Raw genomic sequence first — 21,147 nt, forward strand, 5'->3', positions numbered from 1 at the left:
CACAGGAAGACAAAGCAGGGTGCAAGAAGAAAGGGAGCCCGAGCCCAGCAGACCCCTCCGCAAAGCGGCTAGGGGGTGAGAACGGAGGGTTCAGAGAGCGCTCTTCACTGCAGTGTGTTCATGTCCTCTCACGGGGCCGGGGTGTCTCGTTCAAACTGGTCACCCGGGTCTATTATGACCTAGAATTATTTATGTTTTGGTTTGATCCTATTACTCAAGCCTAGAGTTAAAAGGTCAAGAGTTGGCCATATAACCAAAGGTTGTTGAGACATGCTGGTCTGGTTTTTGTGTCCTTTTTAAGATAGTTGTTCCTGGTCACAGATTTACTAAAACCAGGCATTTTCTCTTCCTGGAACTAATTACTCTTCCATGGGCAGTAGATCTCCTCCACCATCTAATAGAGAAGGGAGTGTGATGGAAAGAATGGTGATCTGTACATTTGTGAACAGTTGACTCAGTTTCTTGCTGTTCTGCACGTTTAGCCTTACTTCCTGCTTCTCCCTCTGCATCTGAGCACTGGTTTAATTTGGGGTATATTTTCTAATTCCCCTGTTACCATACCCTAGTTAGCTGGGCCGCGATCTAATTTAGGATGACTAGTTACAGAACATGAGCTTTGATCCCTAAACCTTTCTCTCAGGGAGGTGTTCATGTAAGTACCTGATTTTCCATATAGCTTTGAGGCACACAGACTCCTCGAAGTTCCAGTATCAGTATCATGATACCTTGCTGAAAACAGTATTTCTAGTATATATAATAGAAAGAGTGTGCCTTATAGGCAATTGTTTAGGAACAAAATAATTATAGAAGGGTTCTATATTTTGAAACAGAAACAGCACACAAATCCCCATATACCTGTCCCTTTCATAAGCCATAATCAGTCCTTCTGCAGCTGCTTCTAGGAGAATCTATGGTATTGATTTTTTGAGAAGTGTTCTTATTCGTCTTCAACTCTTCAAATTCCCGATTCCAGTAGAAATTGCCATGTTCTGGCATGATTTCAGTACATAGAAAATGCCACTGGTCTAGTGTAGTTGAAGGAGGAGCCGTACAGAATCCTCTTACATTTCTTAACTGGAATTCACAATATTTCTTCTATCCTCTGTGGTTACTATATGTTGGGGATTCAGCTTGGCTTTGAGGGGCCGTGTGGAAGGGAGCCACTCCCACCTTCCGGCTTCAACCGGAAGAGAAGCAAAGCAGTCCCCGCCTCTTGGCTCACCTCGCGTGTAATGGCGGGGACCCCAGAAACCTGGTCCTTGGGGAGCTGTGGTCTCCGCCCATAGAGGAAGTTCCATGACATCACCAGATGGACAGTCCATCAAGCCAATCGTTAATACCCAGTTAGCCCCTCTCCTTTTCGCGCCTCTGCAGGTATAACTGTTAAACCATAACGCCCCTGAGGCTTCTCCAGGGACCCATGCATCCGTGTCTTCCCTGGCGAAAATGGGGCTCCCTGCGACCACATGCTAACCGAGGCTACACGTGGCCATCGCTCCCGCGTGAGAGCCATAAAGGACCACACAGGAAGAGGCGGACAGGCCCAGGACCCCCACGCGGAGGGGAGGTAGAGCAAAGCCCGGCAACTATAGATTATAAAAGATGAATGCTCTATGTGCCACATAGAGAAACCTATCACATAGATGGTTATATGTGGTGAAACTGAGAATAAGAGGTGAAAGATGAGTCCTGGTGAACGCCGAGGCCCTGGGTTGCCTGTTTCTACATCACCAAGCATGTCCTTGGTTAGTCTAACTTCTTGCAACTATTGGACATCATTTCAATTCTTTGCGTTAATTTGACTAAGAATGTTTGAGTTGGGTTTTTGATACGTGCCAGGGGAAAATTCCTAACCCACACTTCTATCATATTAAAGTTACTCATGCTATGTTGTACTATAGTTATAATTACTCCTTTATTGTCATGCTGGGATAGGCCAAATTGTAACACGAACTCTAAGATTCTCATTGATACAGACACTTGGTATAATCCACTCAGCTTGAGTGGATTATGACTCAGAAGCATTCTCTTTGCCATGATAACAATAATTTTGAATGTCAAAATGTGATTAAGACACAGTTGACTTTGAGCTAATCAAAAGAGAGATTACACAGGGTGGACTGACCTAGTTATGCAAGTTATAAAGCTGATCCCAGCCAAGCACTGGTGGCTCATGCCTGCAATCCTAGGTACTCAGAAGGCGGAGATCTGATGATTAGGGTTCAAAGCCAGCCCAGGCAGGAAAGTCCATGAGACTCATCTTCATTTAACCACAGGAAACCAGAAGTGCCTCTGTGGCTCAAGTGGTAAAGCCCTGGCCTTGAGCTGAAGAGCTCAGGGGCAGCGCCGGGGCCCAGAGTTCAAGCCCCATGAACAAAACAAAAATAAAAAACCCTGAATCTATAGGTCATAGATAGATGAAATCAGAGATTCAAAGCAAGAAAATTGCCCCCCTCTTGTTTGAGGACGGTGAAGACCAATATGATTTCTACAATTGCAAAAGACTAGATTCTGCCAATAACTTGAGTGAATATAGAAGGGAATCCTGGGCCCACGATGAGCTCATCGCTCCACTAGCTCCCTAATTGCAGCCTTTGGAGATGTGACAGAGAATCCAGCTATGCCTCCGCTAAACTTTTGACCTTCAGAAACTATGAGATAATAAATGAGTGTTGTTGTCAGCCACTAAGTTTGTGGAGATATGTTTTGCAGCAATAGAAAAATAAATGCATTCAAGGAAGAAAATACAAAAAGGTGAAAGGAAATGAATACTCTCTCACGAACAATAAAAAGGGGCAGGACCTTTAGCTCCCACAATGATAAGTGTTATTGGCACACTTACATTCTCTTACAATTTATTTTTTAAAGCCCAATATGTGACTATATTTGGAGATAGGGCTTTTTGAAAAGAGGTCAGTACATCTAAATGAATTGGAGTGACAAGTCCAATCTGAATTATGTCTTTATAAAAGGAGAAATTTAGACACCCAGAGACAGCAGGTTTGCTCGTGTGTGTAAGAAGGACCATGTGAGGGCACAGAGAAGGTGCAACCAGAAAGGCCATGGCAGGAACCAAGCTTGCAGTACCTTGATGCCCAACTTTGAATCTCTAGAACTGAGAAATTAAGATTATAGCTGTTCAAAACACCCAGGTTGTTGGATTTTGTAATGGATTCTTAGCAATCCAATTCAGGTGGCAAGGCACTGATTTATACCATGACAGTTCGATGATACTTTAAATATAAAAAAGGCATAGTTTTAAAAGATATGGAACAAGTGAAAGCAAAATACAATGGATGGTGGATCTCAGTTGTCCACTTGGTTGAACCGGGACCTAGGAGATTAGTAACACACATTTCTGGGGTACTGGGCAGGCAGTTGCAGAGAGGATTAGGTGAATGAGGGATGGAAGCCTGCTTTGAACTTGCTGACCTTGCAAACAAGGCTGGGGACCCCGAAGGAACAAAAGAGGAAGAGGAAGGGAAGCCCAGGAGTGCTGACCTTCCCTTTCCCTGACCCCCATTCTCTCTCCCTCCCTCCCTCCCTCCCTCCCTCTCCTCCTTGGTCTCTTTCTCTCTGTCTCAACTGGTCACGGTGTTGATTTCCTACTGAATGTTGGTCTAGGTGAAGTTGACATTGAACAATGTCGCATATGCAGCTAGTGGTGACAAACGCCCCCCACGGAGGCACTGCTGAAGCCAAGACAGGAGAATGGTGGGCTCTGGGGTCTACAGAGACTGTCTCAAAACCAACACCACAAAACAAATCTTAGCATACACTGTATCAAGTTTTCAATGTTCCATGGTACAATGTCAGGTTTTTCTTTTCCCAGTGTTGTGCACCGAACTTAAAGTCACTAAGCTATATGCCAGGTCTTTTCAAAAATTTTGAGACAAAGTCCCTCTAACGTTCCCAAGCTAGCCTAACATTTGTGACCCTCTTGCCACACCCGAGGAGCTGGAATGTCAGGCCTGTGGCATCATGCCCAGTTTAACGTTAGTTTTAAAAACACATATAAAAGCATTTGAGTTGTATATGAAATCATTGGGATGATAGAATTCATACTGTATATATGATTATGTATTTCCTTCTTACCAGAATAACAGAAGCTACATATAAACAATTTAGCTTTTTTTTTTTTTTTTGTTTTTCCGTCTCTCAACGTATTTGCTAACCTAGTCATCCTTTCTAGCTTTGGATTAGTGGGACTAAGAAAAGTGCGAAAAGGAAAACAACTGGCTTTCTCTTTGGCCTCGTGCCATCTGCGCGGAGAGGCGGCTAATTCAGGAAGAAACGCAGGTTAGGAAAAGAGTGCGGCCGAGTTTCTGAGGTCCTCCTGATTCTTCCTCTGGAGCAGATTCCTGTTTCGACGCCAAGCGTGGCCTCAGCCCGTGTCAGCACCTCTCTCTCTGAGCTTGCGCCGGGGTGGGACCCGCGGCACTCCTGCGCGTGGGCACTGTGGAATGAATGCTGGGCCCACGAGGCCCCGGGAGCACGCGTGAGCAGATGTGGCCAGGGATGGGGGGACCCTCCGTCGGGGCTTCCCCTCCGCTAACAAGCAGCGTGCTGCTGGCTTGTCCTTTTGGAGCAGGATGAAACTCGAAGATAGAACTAGGCGACATGTCATCGTGGTAACAGGAGAGAGCACTGATCTAAGGTCAGGGAGCTTGCAGAGCACGCTCCCGGTGCGAACTGGTGGGCCTCGTCCGTGGCTGTGCACAGGTGGGCAGCTGTGGACATGAGCCATCTATTACCTGGAAAATCTCCCGGGGGAAACATCAGGGCTTTATCTTTTTTTCCGGGCTCCTGGAAAATACTTGTCAAGAAAGAAAATATTATCCATCATTTTCAGCTCAGCAAAGGGGGTGACACCGACAGCCAGCAAACCAAAGTGTTCGAGAAATGAGTGGAGAGCCAACGTTCGCTACACGAGTTACAAGTTCCGATGTTAAGAGGAAAAATGTCAACACAAATTTAGGTTACGCAGAAGTTAACTTTTTTATAAGCGTGTTTTCTTTCATATATACAAACGCAGGCTCAAAGTAGAGTTTGTTGAAGTAGTTAATGGACAAGATGTTAGATTCTTTTACCACAAAAGATAAAATTTAATAAAGTTGCTATTTCAAGAAAATATGCAATTTATATGACATAACGTTTTTGTCTTTTTTTGTAGTACTGAAGGTTTGAACTCGGTGTCTTATACTTCATAGGCAGGCACTCTATCAGGAAGTTATTTCCCATTATTTTTCAGGTAAACTCTTCCATGTTTGCTCCAAGGTCTCAGACCTTAATCCTTCACCTATGTCCTTTGCAGCTGGTATTAAAAGTCCAGGCTACCATGCCCAACTGACTGGACGAGAGGAAGTCATTAGGGCTGGGCTCAAACCATGATCCTCTTGACCTCTGTGTCCCAAATACTGGAGATGACAGTCATGAACTACTGACATGGCTTTTTTCTTTATCTTTCTATAAGTATAAGCTTAGACAGATATATATTTACAGATCCACAGGAGATAATCTAGTGATAAATTATACCTTACAAGCCTTGCCTTTTTTAGATACTACCCTCTAGGGCTCATCTATAATGTGAACAATTTGGAATCTGTAAGAAAATGCCAGCCATCCTAATTAGTATTATTTTGGTCAATGACGTTTCCTCCCATTCCATGAGAATAACAAACAATAGCATACTTAACCATTAGTAACTATCTGGAAAAATTGTAGTGGTTTCTAGTTCTAAAAGAAACTTGACTGAGGGTGTAGTTATCAAAATATATTATTCTACAGGGAATTCATAATAGCTGAGATATTCATTCATTCATTCGTTGTACAGATTGTTGAATATTAGTTTATTTGGCGTTTGAAATTCTCAGCAGTGAGATTTGAGTTGATTCTGTAAGAACAGAGACCATTCCTTCAAAAGTGGAAGGTTATGTCCTGTACGTATGCCTGTTTTCAGGATCAGTTCACAAATATTTTTGTGGGTTGCAATTTCATAGAGGAAATATCGAGTTCAAATTATCATTTTTTTTTCTTTTCTGGGTTTTGAGAATTTTTTTCCCCCAATTAAAAGCCTCAAAGATTTTGTGTTTCATTCAGAATATTTTCGCATTTTCTATTTTCCACTGAGGCCTATGATCAATTTTTGGTTACTTTTTGTATAAGTTGAGAGGTTATGTTGTACCAAGAAGTTCAAGGAGGGAGCACAGTGCCTGAGTTCTATATACCATGTTGTGCAGATGCATGGGTCTCATTCCAAACATAAAATTTTAAAAATTCTTCCCACTCTTCCAAATCAGAATCTCTGAGTGGGGGGATGAATCACGGAGTCTGTGTATTTTGGAACTATTCTCCGATGATACTTGTAATACCACATACAGACATTATCACTCTACCACTCTGCCAACACCCCAGCAGTGTCTCTGGAAGCAAAATAAACCACTAATCATAAGATCATAAGAGAAAGATCAGGTGGATTCCGAGGAGAGATGGCTTAGAAAAGGGACAGACAATGGGAGATTTGTGGACATTCTAAGTGGATGTGTCTTGAAGATGAATGTTGTGGTAGAATTTCTCAATGGAGAGCAGAAGGCCAGGGAAACAAGTGAACCAATATGAGTGCGAGCGAAGGCAGCCAGCCTCTGTGTGAGATGACACAGTGTTGGTGGATTTGACGTTTAGTGTGAGGGCGAAACAGAAGTTTCCTTCCTCTAACTTTCCGTCACGTTTCCTGCTGCCTGTCCCTTTATTCTCCTCACACAGATTTGTAAAGGAATCCATTGAGCCAGTTTGAAATTAGGACAGCAAATTCCAATGAAAACTTCATACAGACACGATCTGTAGTAACAGTGTTCATTCAAGCACACGATTTTCAAAAGCAAAGAAATGCCCACTGGGTGGAAACAGATGCGGCACGCAGCATGCCCGGAGTGAAAATGCCAGCGATGTCTGTCCTGCGGACTTCATCCCGGCCCCTATCTTGGGAGTGGCATGGGCAAGTGCTTAAGTACGAATCGTGGATTGGAAAGCCAGGGTTACAAATCCGAGTTGGCAGAGACAAGGAAAGGAGGCAGGGCAGGGAGAGGATGACTACAGACTACGGAACAAAGATGGCACACAACCAAGATTCCTGTCTCAGCCCATGAAGAACTTCCAAGTAGGAAAACAAGCCAGGAGGAGGGATGAGATGAGGGATGGGTGGTGCCAGCCCAAAGAAGCAAAGACCTTAAAAAATAGTTTACTAATTGCTTAGCCTTCATGGCCACACATTTGTGCTCATCTGTCTGTCCAGGTGACTAAGAATATTAACACAGAATAAAAAATCAGTGTTGGAGAAAATGTAATATATAACAATGTAACATAAGGGCTTCTGACCACAGCCAGTTGGTGCTGTGGCATTCCAAAAGACAGAGTAGTACCTGGGGTAGATTTATATGCTAATGAAAGGAGACTGTTTTATTAACTCCTGTCTTACCAACTTCAGCTGAGACCCATCTGCCCCGGGGCTCTGTGGAGATGGTTAGCATTTTATGATCTCATGGATCATGAAGACAGGAAATTATTTCCCCTCATTCTCCTACGTTCTCTCAATGTTTACAAGATGTAAGGAAAGCTGTACAGTGTAGTTGGAAGCAGGTAAATATTTATTAAATGTGTCGTAATGCAAAATAATAATTATAGTAGAAAAATTTAAATCCAGATATTCCATGACACCCGGCGTATGGTAGACGATTTAAGCTTTTTGAGGGAATGAAAACGAAATGGAAAAATTCTGTTTTCATATGCAATGTGCACACACAGAGCATCCAATAGTTGCACTTTCACCAGATCTTTACTTAAAACTGCTTTCTGCAAACGTATGGCTTACTAAGTGGCCCTCCACATCTCTCTGAATTTACGTTCTCTGGTGTCTAAGTAAGGGGACTGTAAGGTTCTGGGGGAACAGACCTGGGGGAAACATTCTCTAGAGTTATTTTTGGCATTCTCCCGAATGCGCAAATGTCCACGTATTTCATTCACACCGACATGACATAGGTCACACTTCATGTTTGTGCGAAACGAACTTACATCTTACGAAACTTAGAGGCTTAACTTATGTGCTGAACTGCAAAACACGGACCAGACCGTCACTGTGTCCTGTGATGCTATTGAAGTTGGTAGATTAGTGGAGATCCGTAGACCAAAACGATGTTGCTCAATGTGAAATCCTCCCACAGAACAAGTTAAAAACTCAATCACGTGAACAGCATGGTTTCGGTAGAAGCATTCTATGCAACTAGATAGAGTATCAGTTCATAGTTTCCCACGGGTAGGTGCTCCCTCCCCCCCCTCAGGTCCACACGGAGAGGTCCTCCCTACCCCCCCCATCGGGTTCACACGGGGAGGTGCTCCCTCCCCCCCAGGTCCACACGGGCACCTCCCTCGGGTCCACAGGGGAGGTGCTCCCTCCCCCCCTCGGGTCCACAGGGGAGGTGCTCCCCACCCCCACCCCCTCGGGTCCACACTGGGAGGTGCTCCCTCCCCCCTCGGGTCCACAGGGGAGGTGCTCCCTCCCCCCTCGGGTCCACGCGGGGAGGTGCTCCCCACCCCCATCCCCTCGGGTCCACACGGGAGGTGTTCCCCCCTCGGGTCCACACGGGGAGCAACCCCCCCGTGGGCCAGACCTTTCCCACGCGCGGCGTCTTCACTCAGACCTCGGGGTCCGGACCGCGGCCGAGCAGACGACGCTCGCCAGGAGAGCAGCGCCCAACCCGCGACGCGCCCGAACCCGAGGGCCAGCCCCGGGGGCGGCGGGCGCGGCTCCGGCCCGAGCTCCGCCCGCCTCGGGCCCCAGCTCCCCGCCCGAGCTCCGCCCGCCTCGGGCCGCGGGCCAGCCGGCCGCGCCCGCCCCCGGGAGGGGCGGCGGCAGGGGGTGGGGCCTGGCGGCGGCGCCCGCCCCCCGCGCCTCCCCATTGGCTGCCGCGCCAGGGTGCGGGGAGGCCGGAGCGCGGCGCGATTGGCCGGCGCGGCCGGTGACAGCGGCGCCCATTGGCCGCGGCGGCCCCCGTGACGCGGGGTGGTGTCCGGCTCCCGGGCGTGAGGGGCTCCCGCTTGTCAGGTCCTAGGTAGGTGCGATCCGCGCCGCCGGCGGTAGGCGCTGTTGTCCGGGGCGGCGCCGGGGGCCGGGGGAGGCGGAGGGCGGGCCGGCCCCGCGCGGGGGCCTCAGCCCCTGCCCGCGTCGGGGGAGCCCCGGGTCCCGCCCCGGCGGCGGGGCGCCGCGCGGAGGGCTCTTCCTCCGCCCTCCACCGGCCCCGGCCCCGCCGCGGGCCGCGAGGGCCCCGGCCCGGCCCCCTGCCGACGGCGCGACCTTCCTGGCCGGGGCCGGGAGCCGCAGGGACCCGCGGGCTGAGGGGGCGGGGGCCGCGCGCGCGCGCCGAGGCCGGGGCCAGGCCCCGCCCCGTGGCCGGGCCGGGCCGGGGGGGGGGGGGGCGCGGGCCGGGGGGCGGGGCGGGCGGGGCCGCCGCCCCCCCTCCCGCCCCTCAGGCCGCCGCCCCCCCTCCCGCCCCCGGCCCGCGCCCCCCCCTCGGAGCTCCCCCGGACCGCCGTCGGGGGCCGCCTTCCCCCAGCCTCGCCCCCTGTCGGGGTCCAGCCCGGGACGGGGCCTCCGGGAAGGTCGCGGCGGCTCGGTGGGCCGTGGTAGCTTGGGGAGGCGGGGCACGCGCTGCCTCAGTTTCCCTCAGGATCCGCGCGGTGCCGCCCTCCCTTTCGGTGGGGGCGGGTCGGGCCGGGACCCTCCTCTCCCCCCCCCGGTGGCCGTGGGCCGCGCCGCCGTCCTGGGAAGGTCGGGGTGGGGTGGGGGGGCCGGGCGGCTCGGGTGCACTCACCTCGTGGGTGCAAAGGACGACGCCGCGGCGCTGCTCGCTCGGGGGCGGCGTCCTCGGGCCCCGGCCGCCCCTTCGGCGGGCTGGCACCGACGTGAAGGTGTTGGGAGCGCTCCCCCCCCGGCCCCCCCAGGTCTTCTTCAGTCGTGAGGCTGGAAGTCCGGCCGGGCAGTGCTTCTGAGCTCTTCCGTTTACTCTACCACCGCCGCTACAGACACACGGCCAGCCCCTCCTGTGATTCGTTGGGGGGCAGGGTCCGGGTTGGCTTTGAATCCCCATCCCGAACACAGGGCAGCCTCCTGAGTAGCCCGGAGGAAAGGCTTGAGCCCCTAGCGCTTGGTCTCTCTCCAGAATGTTACATTCATTCATCTAGGTATGTACGTATGTATGCATGTGTGTACGCATGTTGGTAGGTATCCATCCATCCATCCATCCATCCATCCGTACTGCGCTCCTGAACTCCAGCTAGTGTGCTTGCTTGGCCAGCACACACTAATCACTGAAGTCAAGCCCCAGCCTTCCCTCCTCCCCCTCTGTATTTTTTGAGGGTGTTGGCTCTTGAACTCAGGGCTTTGGGCGCTGTCCCTGAGCTTTGGTGCTCAAGGCTAGCACTCTACCATTTGAGCCACAGCACCACTTTTGCCTTTCTCTTCCCCCCCCCCCAACCCCAGTAGTTTATTGGAGGTACAGGTCTTCATGGACTTTCCTGCCAGGGCAGGCTTTGAACTGGGATCCTCAGATCTAAGCCTTTGGAGTAGCTAGGATGACAGGCGTGAGCCAAGAGCGCCTGGCTGGCTCGAGATGTTATAAGATAAAGAAATTTCTCGGATGAAGTTAATATATGAACGTGTAATGGAAAAAAAGAAATCTTTGAGGATTGACCAAAACTATTTTAGTGATTAAAGACTAGAAAATACTTTTCAACCCACATGTAGAATGAGAACAGGATTTGGAAAAAAAAAAAAAAAGAAAAAAAACAAGCCCACAACCAACTATTGCAAAATACAATTTTTGTTCCATGTTGTCATATGAACTTACCTATGTGGACTTTAAGAAGGCATTTTTAAAAAGAGCCACAAGTTATCAGTGTGTAGAAACGTTAGGGGTACCTTTCCTCCTTCACTCTTAAGGGAACTGTGGTTTTAAAAGTACATACAAACCCTTGTTCTGTTTTCTTCCCTAAAAGAGCTTTGGTGCAGATCTGCTTCTCCTCTGCATTGATAGTTGGCAGCATTGAATATACACCATCTTGAGATTATTCACTGTGTAGTTAATGCAGCTTCTGCACTACATCAAAGGTGTACTTCATTTGAGAGAAATAATGAAGGGTTTTAGTAGACCAGTCACTGTCATTTCCTCATCAACTGTTACATAGTAACTTATGCTGAGAAAGTATATGTAATTCAAAATTTGTAAGATGCATATTTCTGTTTGCAAATGGGAATAGTGCTTGGAATGTAATTACACATAACTAACTACTCAAGACATCTTGTGAGGGATAGTTATCTTTGTAACTAAGGCAAGCTTGGTAGTTTGAAGAAAGGAAATCTCATGGATTTACACAAATAAATAGTTTTGGGCTGATACTAGGACTTGAACTCAAGGTCTGGGTACTGTCCCTAAGCTTTTTATGCTCAGTGCTAGCACTCTTCCACTTGAACCATACTTTCATTTCTGGCTTTTTGGTGGTTACTTGGACATAAAGAGTATTACAGACTTGACTGCTCAGGCTGGCTTTGAATTATGATCCTCGGATCTCAGCCTTATGAGTAGCCAACAAAAGTTTTGTTTTAAAGTTGGACTCTTGAGTTAAAAGGTCTAGTTTTGTATCATAATGAGCATCTTTTGGAAGGGAAAGTATAATATTAACTTACCCGCTATATGGCTGATAAAATATGAGGCCTCCCACATTTCTTTTTTGAAATTCAATATATCTAGAGAAGACGAAGTTGGCTTAGAGCTTTTGTATGAAAATACTCAGATTTCTGTCTTGGGAATATTGAGATAGATATCTTCAGCTTATACACTTAGTGTCATGCTTATTCCTTAAATCTTTTTAAATATCACACTATGGCTAATAATATTCATTCTATACCATCACTATCCTCCATTAGCTTGATATTGTGTTTTATTCCCTTAGAATTAAATAGAAGACTAGACATTTTAGTGGAGGTGTTCCTTGCCAGGATGGAAAGCACAGTGAAAAGAACCACTCATTTCCAGTTTCTTTTTAAATCTAGTTGTCTTTATCTGTTAAATGGGGAAGATGAAATTGCCTCCAAAGGCAGTTCTGTAGAAGAAAGGAGACAGTGCGGTTCAAGCGCCTGAATTTAGGAAGTGCTCACCTTCTATATTCAACTCTTATCCTCCTCATGTTAGAATTAATCTAACATCCTGTAAGTCCTTAACTTTCATATCGGAAATTAAACTGATAAACATTAAAGTTACTTAACTTGAATGCTGTTGTATTTATGTACAAAAATAATTAGGAATATTTCAGATCTATTTTATAGTTCTGAGATATTATATCTCATTAGGGATTGTGAAGCTTACTTTAGGTGGGCTTTGATCCCAAAATATGTCCAGTTTGTCTGGGTTTCTGATTTATTTTTCTTTTACCTTAGGTTATCATCTGTTAATGGATTATTGCCTTATATTCCTTTCTTTTAAACCATAGGTATTAGGCTAAAAGTGGAGCAAAAAAGCTAGTGCTCTCCATTGAACTACAGTTATCTGATTCCTTCAAAATGTAAACATCATTTTCAAATTTAATGCTGTTCTTTGTTGTGTGTTGTCTACCTCCTGGAAGCAATATATGTACACACACATATGTATATGTATATATATCGTCTTTTAGGCCACAGAATTTTGTATGTACATATATGTATATATATCTTTTTTTAGGCAGCAGAATTTTGTAGATCTTTATTTCAAAATGTGTACATTGCAAGTGTTCGATTCTAATTCATAAGATGACACACTGTTTAAATGCACAGACTATAGTATTAGATGTACTGAAGCAAGCATTACTGAGTTAGGAGTTCAACTAAATAGGCCTTTGTGTGTCTATCAACAATAAACAGGAACTTTGTGATCTAAGTCAGTGATTTTCATTTTTTTCCCCATTCAAGTACAAGAGATTTACATAGGTGACATTCTAATGGGTAGTTTTCTAGGTACCAGATGTGATTTTTATCTCTTCTGCTCTTATTCGAGGAAACCTAGTAGAATGAAAGTGTTGAAAATAACCACACTCCAATCCACTTTGATTTACTGAGGAAAGTAAATTATTAAAAATGTATAGAAGTTGGACTCAAACCTGTAATACTGTTTACTCAGGAGGCTGAGACCTGAGGATTGTAGTTGAAGCCAGTCCCATAGGAAAGTCCATGATTAGCCTATTTTAAATTAACCAGCAAAAAAGCCGAAAGTGGATCTGTATGTGGCTCAAGTGGCAGAGCTAGCCTTGAGTGAAAAAGCTCAGGGACAATGTCCTGTACCTGAGTTCAAGCCCAAGGATCAACACAACAAAGTATATAACTGCTATTGGTAAATATTAGAGATATGCCTTGTAGTTCTATGGCTGAGACCCAAGGTACTTCCATTTTTTTTCCCCTGAAGTAAAAGCCTCTCTGTGTCTTTTTTTTTTTTTTTTCTGTTTTGAGGCGAGGTCTTGCTATGTAATGCCGGCTGCTCTCAAACTCTGAATCCTCTTGCCTCCACCTTCCCAGAGGTAAGATGTGATGGAATTCCAGATGTGCACCAGTGTCGTTGCTGCCCCTGTTTTTCTGATCATTTTTATAATGTGATAGAAGACTGTTACACTTAGTTATTCTATGTAATTGATAGTGAAGAATCCCAATTTAAAAGTTATAATAGATTAATGAACATTTAAAAATATTTAAATGATACCACGGTGTTTATTACTAGTAAAACACAAATTGTTGTAGAAACATTGAAATTAGTTTTACAACGCAAATTATTGTACTTGCAGAAAGACTATACTATTTCCACATTGTAATGAGACTAACAGTTTTAGGTGAGAGAGAAGCTCTTACTACTAAAATTTTTGCATTCTGAGCACTTGGTACATAAAAATGCTCTCAACATTGGCTCAGTTAGAAAAGTATCTTTGAAATTATATTACTCTGAAGGAGATTGCTTTAAATCAGTCAACCTAGTAGAAACGAATTAGAAGTGTAAACTTATAAAAGCTATGTCCAAAAGACCTTTGACATATGCAAGTGGTATATCCTGACAGCAGTGAATCTAGGGTCTAACTACCTCCATAAAACACAGCCAAGCTTACGTGACCCCTTCAGACTTTTAATTGAATAAATAGGACTTGAGTCATGGAAGTTACTGAATAGTTAGCTTACTTCTAAAATGAAAGCTTGAGCGCTATGGTACATCATTATTATATAAGCATAGCGGCTTGCCCACTCTTAATGCTTGTGTCCCGAGGTTTGTAGGGTAAAAGAACATTGTTGGCACTTAGAATTGAAGAGCTATCCTCGGTTACCGTCCTGCTGCTTGGATAAGTTTTCTTGGATATGTTCTCTCCCTGGAGTTGAGCACATCTGTAGTTTGTGTTGTTTCTGAAATTCCATGTCCTGCATGGTAGGATTTCCCAAACTTTGGTCAGTTAGTGAACTCTCTTGTTAATTTCACATGATAGTGCAAAGGAGAGTGCATTTTGTTAGTAAATGGTCAGTAGCCAACCTAACAGTTACACTATGTCTTCCTTCATGATGATGTTTACACAGTGTTCTTTCTGTTGAATTACCTTTCCTGAAGAATCACTTGCTTTGTATGTCCAGTCATAACTACCATTTTAAGTTTCACTAAGGTTTGGCAAATTTTCCTTTGCAAAGGAAACATTTTCAAGCATCACTCTTTTTGTTTGTTTCCTTATAGAGACTGTGGTGTAAATTACTTTCATATCAATTCTCAGTTTATATTTTTTTGTTGGTTTTGTGGCTTGAACTCAGAGCCTAGTGCTGTCATTGAGCTTTTATTATTATTATTCTTAATTTATTGTCAAATTGATGTACAGAGGGGTTACAGTTCCATAGGTAAAGCAGTGAGTACATTTTTGATCCAACTTGTTACCTCCTCCCTCATTTTTCTTCCACCTTCCTCCCTCCTCAACTCCCTCTCCTCTGTCCCCATGAATTGTACAGTTGATTTACAACATATAGTTTTGTAAGCATTGCTGTTGCTTTGGTTCACCTTTTATCCTTTGTCTCTCCATTTTAATGTTCCCTTTCCCTTCCCCAGTTCCAATAAACATATATGCAATACCCAGGGTATCAAAATCCATTACAGTGTCCTTGAGCTTTTTTGCTTAAGGCTTGCTTTCGACCACTTGAGCTGTATCTCTACTTCCAGTTTTTGATGGTTAATTGGAGATAAGAATCTCATTACATTTTCTTCCTGGGCTGGATTCAAACTGTGATCCTCAGATCTCAACCTCCTGAGTAACTAGGTGTGAGCCACTAGTGCCTGGTTATAAAAATTGTTTAAATAAGATCACCTTGTAATGCCTCTGTATCGAATAAATTTGCAGCTAGAGTAATTAAGGGTAATTAAACATTGTAGTTGTCTCAGATAATTATTAATGACAACTTGATAGGCAACATAAATTATTTATAGATATAGTGAATGAAACGTAAGAATATTTGTCTAAACATATGATCTTTTTGTTTGTTTTGCCAGTCCTGGCTCTTGAACTCAGGGCCTGAGCACTGTCCCTGGCTTCTTTTTTCTCAAGGCTAACACTCTACCACTTGAGTCACAGTGCCATTTTGGGCTTTTTCTGTGTATGTGGTGCTCAGGAATTGAACCCAGGGCTTTGTGCATGCTAGGCCAGCCCTCTACCTCTCAGCCACCTTCCCAGCCTTAAACTATCCCAGATACTTAAACTATTTACAAAGGCGGAGGCTAATTTTGATTTCTTTTCCACGTATTTGTGATTTTTATTTTGGTTTGTGCCTAGTTCTTTTTTGTCCTTCAACGTTTTAACCTCTAATGTATAACACAGATTCTACTCACAAAAACTTTTCAGTGAGTTGCATAGATTTAGAAATATTACGGGAGGATACTAACAATTGTGCACTAGTAATTTTTTCCTCCATTTCTTTTGATTTTTGTGACAACCTTGTAAATGATGTGTGTCTCCTTTTTGTGATCTGAAACCAGTCTTAGGTATTATACCTTATTTCAAGGAGTCAGACTACAGTAGTGGAAGTTGAACTAAGACTTGCCATATACAAAACCTGAAATAAGCAGAAATATTTAAAGTCTAACTGTAGTAACCTCTAAGCAGTCTAAGCCTTACTAGCAGTTTTGTTTGTTTGTTAGTGACTTTTAATGGTCCCTTTTGAAATATTTGCCAATTTGCTTAGATCATTTTTTCTTATTAGAACTAAGATATTCGACCCAAGATAAATGTCCAGTGGCTATTTCTCACTTCGGCTTTGTTCTCTTTTGAGAGTATTCTATATTATAAAATTGTCAAGTGATAAAATACTGTTTTTGTTTTTTTTTTTGTAAAAAAAAATTCTAAATGATGCCAGTTGTTAAAAGTGAAGAGAAAGTACAGGTGCCTGAAGAAAGGGGGCGGGTCTTACCCAGAAAATACACAACGACAAAAAAGTTTTAGAATGGAATATTAAATTCAGTGTCTTTGGTGTGGAAGTGAATCAGTTTACTGCACCTTCTAGGGAAGCAACATTAGTTTGTGAAATTTTTTTACTGAGTGTTGCAGCTGTGCCAAAAATTAGTCTTTATTTAGACAGATTTCTTGAAAATGTCAAGATCTTGTATTCATAAATCTTGTCATCTTTCTGTTCTTTCCACCATCAGCAATAATATTTAGCAATTAATAATAAGGGTTTTTAATAACTGTTCTTTCCTAGAAGTGAGTGCAATTCTTTCAGATATCTTTAAATGTTAATATAAAAAGAATGATTGACTTTTGGTATTTATATATGTGTTCTTTCTGACCATTTCTCACTCATAACACTTGGAGCTAGGTGTTGGTAATTGCCTGTTTCTAAGGTTCTGGGTTCGTACTTGTATATTGGAGCTTGTTTTACTCTGTGAATGGAACTGACCTTCTCAAATCCAAGAAACACTTTCTATTATATACAGTAATGTCATGGTTTTCAAAAGAGGTTGAAGATGGTGAAGAAATTGGCAGGTCCTTTAGGATAGCCCACAATAGAAATCATGGGGAAATGTGCTTTTGTTAGACAAGAGAGAGGCAAGCTGTTCTAGGAATGGAACTGAAAGCAGGCAGACATATGACTTCCATTTTTGGTCATTCTATAAATGTTAATAGAATACTCACTGTGCAAGAATTTCACTTGTGGCTACAAAATATTACAGGCTTTTTTTTCTTTATCTAGGCTGATTTTATAACTTGGCCATGATGAAGAATGATGTAGTAAACATGAGTGTGCAGGTATCACTATTGTACACTGCAATCTGTATACACTGCTTCAGCGCTATGTCCAGGAGTGGTGTATCAGGATCAAATGGTAGTTCTACTTCTAGCTTTTGAGGAGCATCCATGCTGATTTCCACAGTAGCTACACTAATTTGCATTCCATTGTCAGTATATAAAGGTCCTCTTTAAAAAAAATTTTTTTTTAAGTACCGGAGTTTGAACTAAGGCCCTATACCACTTGAACTATATCCCTAGGTCTTCGTTGCTTTAGTTATTTTTCAGGTAGGATCATGTGCTTGTTGCTTGGGGCCAGTTTCACCACTGCCTTTGCCTCTCACGTAGCTGGAGCTACAGGTGGGCACCACCATTTCTGGCTCTGGCTTGCTTGTTGGGTTGGATTCTTGAAATCAGGCTGGCTTTGAAAAACAGTTCAGTTCTCTACCTCCTGAGTGGCCGGAATTACAGGTGTGTACCACCACACTGAATTTATTTGTTTTCTTGGTGATTGCCATTCTGACTGTGTGATTTGCAATCTCAGTGTAGTTTGGATTTGCTTTTCCTTGTGGCTAAAGATATTGAACATTTGTTGCGTGTAAATAGTCTTTTTTTTTTTTTTGGCCAGTCCTGGGCCTTGGACTCAGGGCCTGAGCACTGTCCCTGGCTTCCTTTTGCTCAAGGCTAGCACTCTGCCACTTGAGCCACAGCGACACTTCTGGCCGTTTTTTTCTGTATATGTGGTGCTGGGGAATCGAACCCAGGGCCTCATATATATGAGGCAAGCTCTCTTGCCACTAGGCCATATCCCCAGCCCCCGTAAATAGTCTTTTTTAGTTCATTTGTTCATTACTGATTGCAGTATTAGTTGGTATTTACTTTTTTGACTTCTTTGAAGATTTTGCATATTATTTTCTCTGGAATAAATGGCTAGTAAAAATGTTCTCTCTCACTGCCTGCCGCCTTTTCTGTCTAGTAACTGTTTCCTTTGAGCCTCAAAAGATTTTACATTTTGTGTAATCCTACTTTTTTTTTCCCCCTAATGTGTTTTTGGTAACTTCGTTGAGAATAGTTTTGTGAGTTTAGTTCTGGGTTTTATATTCAATTTCTTTGGGTCTATGTATCTGTTTTTGAGACAGAAGGAAAATAGCATAAGGACAGGAAAAACTCTTAATTGGAATTTTAAAAGAAAGAAAAAAACCTACGAAGATATTTTTCTGCCAATCATATGGCAGGACTTCCTTGTTTCTGAGTTGAAATAACATTCCTAGTTTGCCAAGGTGGCTGTCTCTTCCATTGCCACGTGCATAATCTCTTTTCTTTTTTTCTCCTGGTCACAGGCAAGATGGATAATGAGTCCCTCACTGGGCTCTACTTTACTTTACTTTTCTGGTGCTGAGTGGCTGGGCCCCAAGGAATAATATCAGGGACTAAGCAGTAACAAGCTCTTGTTTATTGGGAGTTTCTAGGGTAATTTAACTCTTTTATAAAGGTTGTAAGATTTTAGCTTTTGCATTTGATCTACTTGTCCCAAGTAGTCAAAGCCCAAATCTCAGTCCTTCAATTATAGCATCGGATTGATAAGTTTCTGAACAAATTACATTAGCCTGTCATAGTTTTATATTCATATACCAACAGAATAGTCCTGAGTCAGAGACTTACTGTTTGGTACAGTAAAAGCAAAAGCCAGAGAAGTATCTCAGCCTGGGTCCCTTGTCCAGTCTTGATCCCAGGTTCATGTGGTAAAAGGCAGATAGTTACCTACATGTGTAATGGTTTTGCATCACTGGAGAGGAGTGTTAAAATTAATAGCTTCCAAACTTATATAGGCTGCTGCTACACCTGCTATCCTCTCCTGCAGAGGGAAGGAATTGCTGAAGGCTTCTTTAGGATTATTCTTCTAGAATGTAAGTGGATATCTACAGGGAGGGAAAGGAGAGGCCTTTATTTCTCCAAAGCTCTTTAGAGGTCTTTATCTTTAGGAAGAGATCATCTTCTAAGTTGGTCTGTTATACATGTTTCTTTTGCTCAAAAGACACTTACTTTGAAGGAACATGAAAAATCCAGGGAAACTCTTTCTCAGCAACAATTCTAAATTCAGTAACTACAACGTATTCACACTTGAATTCAGACTCATAGGCAACATGTTCTGAATGTTCTCAACTTCTCTTTCCATCTTTAGGTACTTTCTCTATCAAGTAGGTACTTCTATTATTTTTTTTTTCCAGTTAAGTAACTTCAACTGGGATGAGACCTTTTTTTTTCCTGACAAGTTTTTTAGAAAAACGATTAGGCTATGGTTTGAGGTTGCTAGGGGTGTAGCTCATTGGTAAATACTTGCCTAGCATGTGTGAAGTAATGGGTTGTATGCGTGTGTGTGTGTGTGTGTGTGTGTGTGTGTGTGCATGTATGCATGTGCATGCACATGGGCATGTGTCTGTGGGGAGTAGGGTGGGATTCAGTCTTCTCTGTCTAGTTTAGCCACATATCTATGCGTAGGGGAAGCAAAATGCTGATTTTCCAGAGTGGGTAGCTATGTGTCTACTGTAGGAACTTGAGAGTGCATTTGATTAATTCGACCCAAACCATGTGGGTTGAGAATAAGAGAAAGATAGCTTAACAGAAGAATATTGAAATACTGCTACAAAAATGGGTGTTATGTGGCACACTTAAGATTAAAAAAAATGAATGTATATGCATGTGCAACTCATACCAGCCTTCAGAAAGTTAGAAAATTATTGTGTAGAATTTTCTATCTCCTCTCTTTTAGTAACCTAATATGTCATCATGAATAGGAAATTTTTTTGAAAATAGGATTTACGTGCATGTTAAATTATATTTAAATGTACTACTTAGCTTTAGATATTTGGCTCATCAAAGGAGGATTATGAAGTAAAGGGACGTTTGTTGGAACAGTAGATGGGAAAGAGATAAAAAGAGGCCACTGATTGCTTTGTGTTGATTTTATATCTTGCTACTTTGACATAGGTCTTTATTACCTCTGGCTTGTTCCTGATTTTAAAGGAAATGCTTTCAGTTTTTCACTATTTAGTATGATGTTGGCTGTAGGTTTGTCATATATAATCTGTATTATTTTAAGGTATAGTTGTATTTTTCACTTCTCTGTGGTTTTTTATTATAAGAGGATGTTGGGTTTTGTCAAAGGCTTTTTTGCACCTATGATTCTTGTCCTTAATTCTATTGATATTTATTGATTTGTATATGTTAAACCAGCTTTGTATACCTTGGAAAGAAACCCAACTGATTGTGGTTCATTTAAAAAATTTGTTGTTTAATTCAGTTAGCAAGAATCTGAAAGTTTTGTTTGTGTGTTATCATAGAGATTAGTCTATAGTTTCTCTCTTTTTTGCTGTCTGCTTACACTAGGGCTTGAACTGGGCCTGGGTGCTGTCGTTTAAGCTTTTCTGCTCATGGTAAGTGGCTTGCTATTTGAGCCACACCTTTTTTTAAAAAAAATTAATATTTTTGGCTTTATTTATTTATTTTTTGTTTGTTTTTTGGCCAGTCCTGGGGCTTGGACTCAGGGCCTGAGCACTGTCCCTGGCTTCTTTTTGCTCAACTCTGCCACTTGAGCCACAGTGCCACTTCTGGCCTTTTCTATAAATGTGGTGCTGGGGAATCGAACCCAGGGCTTCATGTATACGAGGCAAGCACTCTACCACTAGGCCGTATTCCCATCCCTTGTTGTTTGTTTTTTTAAGGCCTTTTGGTGGTTAATTGAAGAACCTCATGGACTTTCCTCCCTGGGCTGGCTTCTGACTGTAATCATCAGATCTCAGCCTCCCCAGGAGCTAGGATTACAGTCTCCTGCCACTCGAT

The 21,147-nt window shown here is 43.4% G+C and overlaps 1 protein-coding gene across 2 annotated transcripts in view; it reads left to right on the forward strand.

The window, feature by feature from the left end:
- The first annotated feature begins 9,029 nt into the window (after positions 1–9,029).
- Fer (FER tyrosine kinase) overlaps positions 9,030–21,147 on the forward strand; it is a 287,115-nt gene continuing 274,997 nt past the window's right edge. The window contains exon 1 of one of the 2 annotated variants that reach the window (XM_048331545.1): positions 9,030–9,104. The gene's annotated coding sequence lies outside the window, so the exon portion shown is untranslated. The remainder of the gene's footprint in view (positions 9,105–21,147) is intronic. The other variant, XM_048331543.1, reaches the window with a different exon arrangement.

This window comes from Perognathus longimembris, chromosome 22, assembly GCF_023159225.1.
Source record: "Perognathus longimembris pacificus isolate PPM17 chromosome 22, ASM2315922v1, whole genome shotgun sequence".
NCBI classification, from domain to species: domain Eukaryota; kingdom Metazoa; phylum Chordata; class Mammalia; order Rodentia; family Heteromyidae; genus Perognathus; species Perognathus longimembris.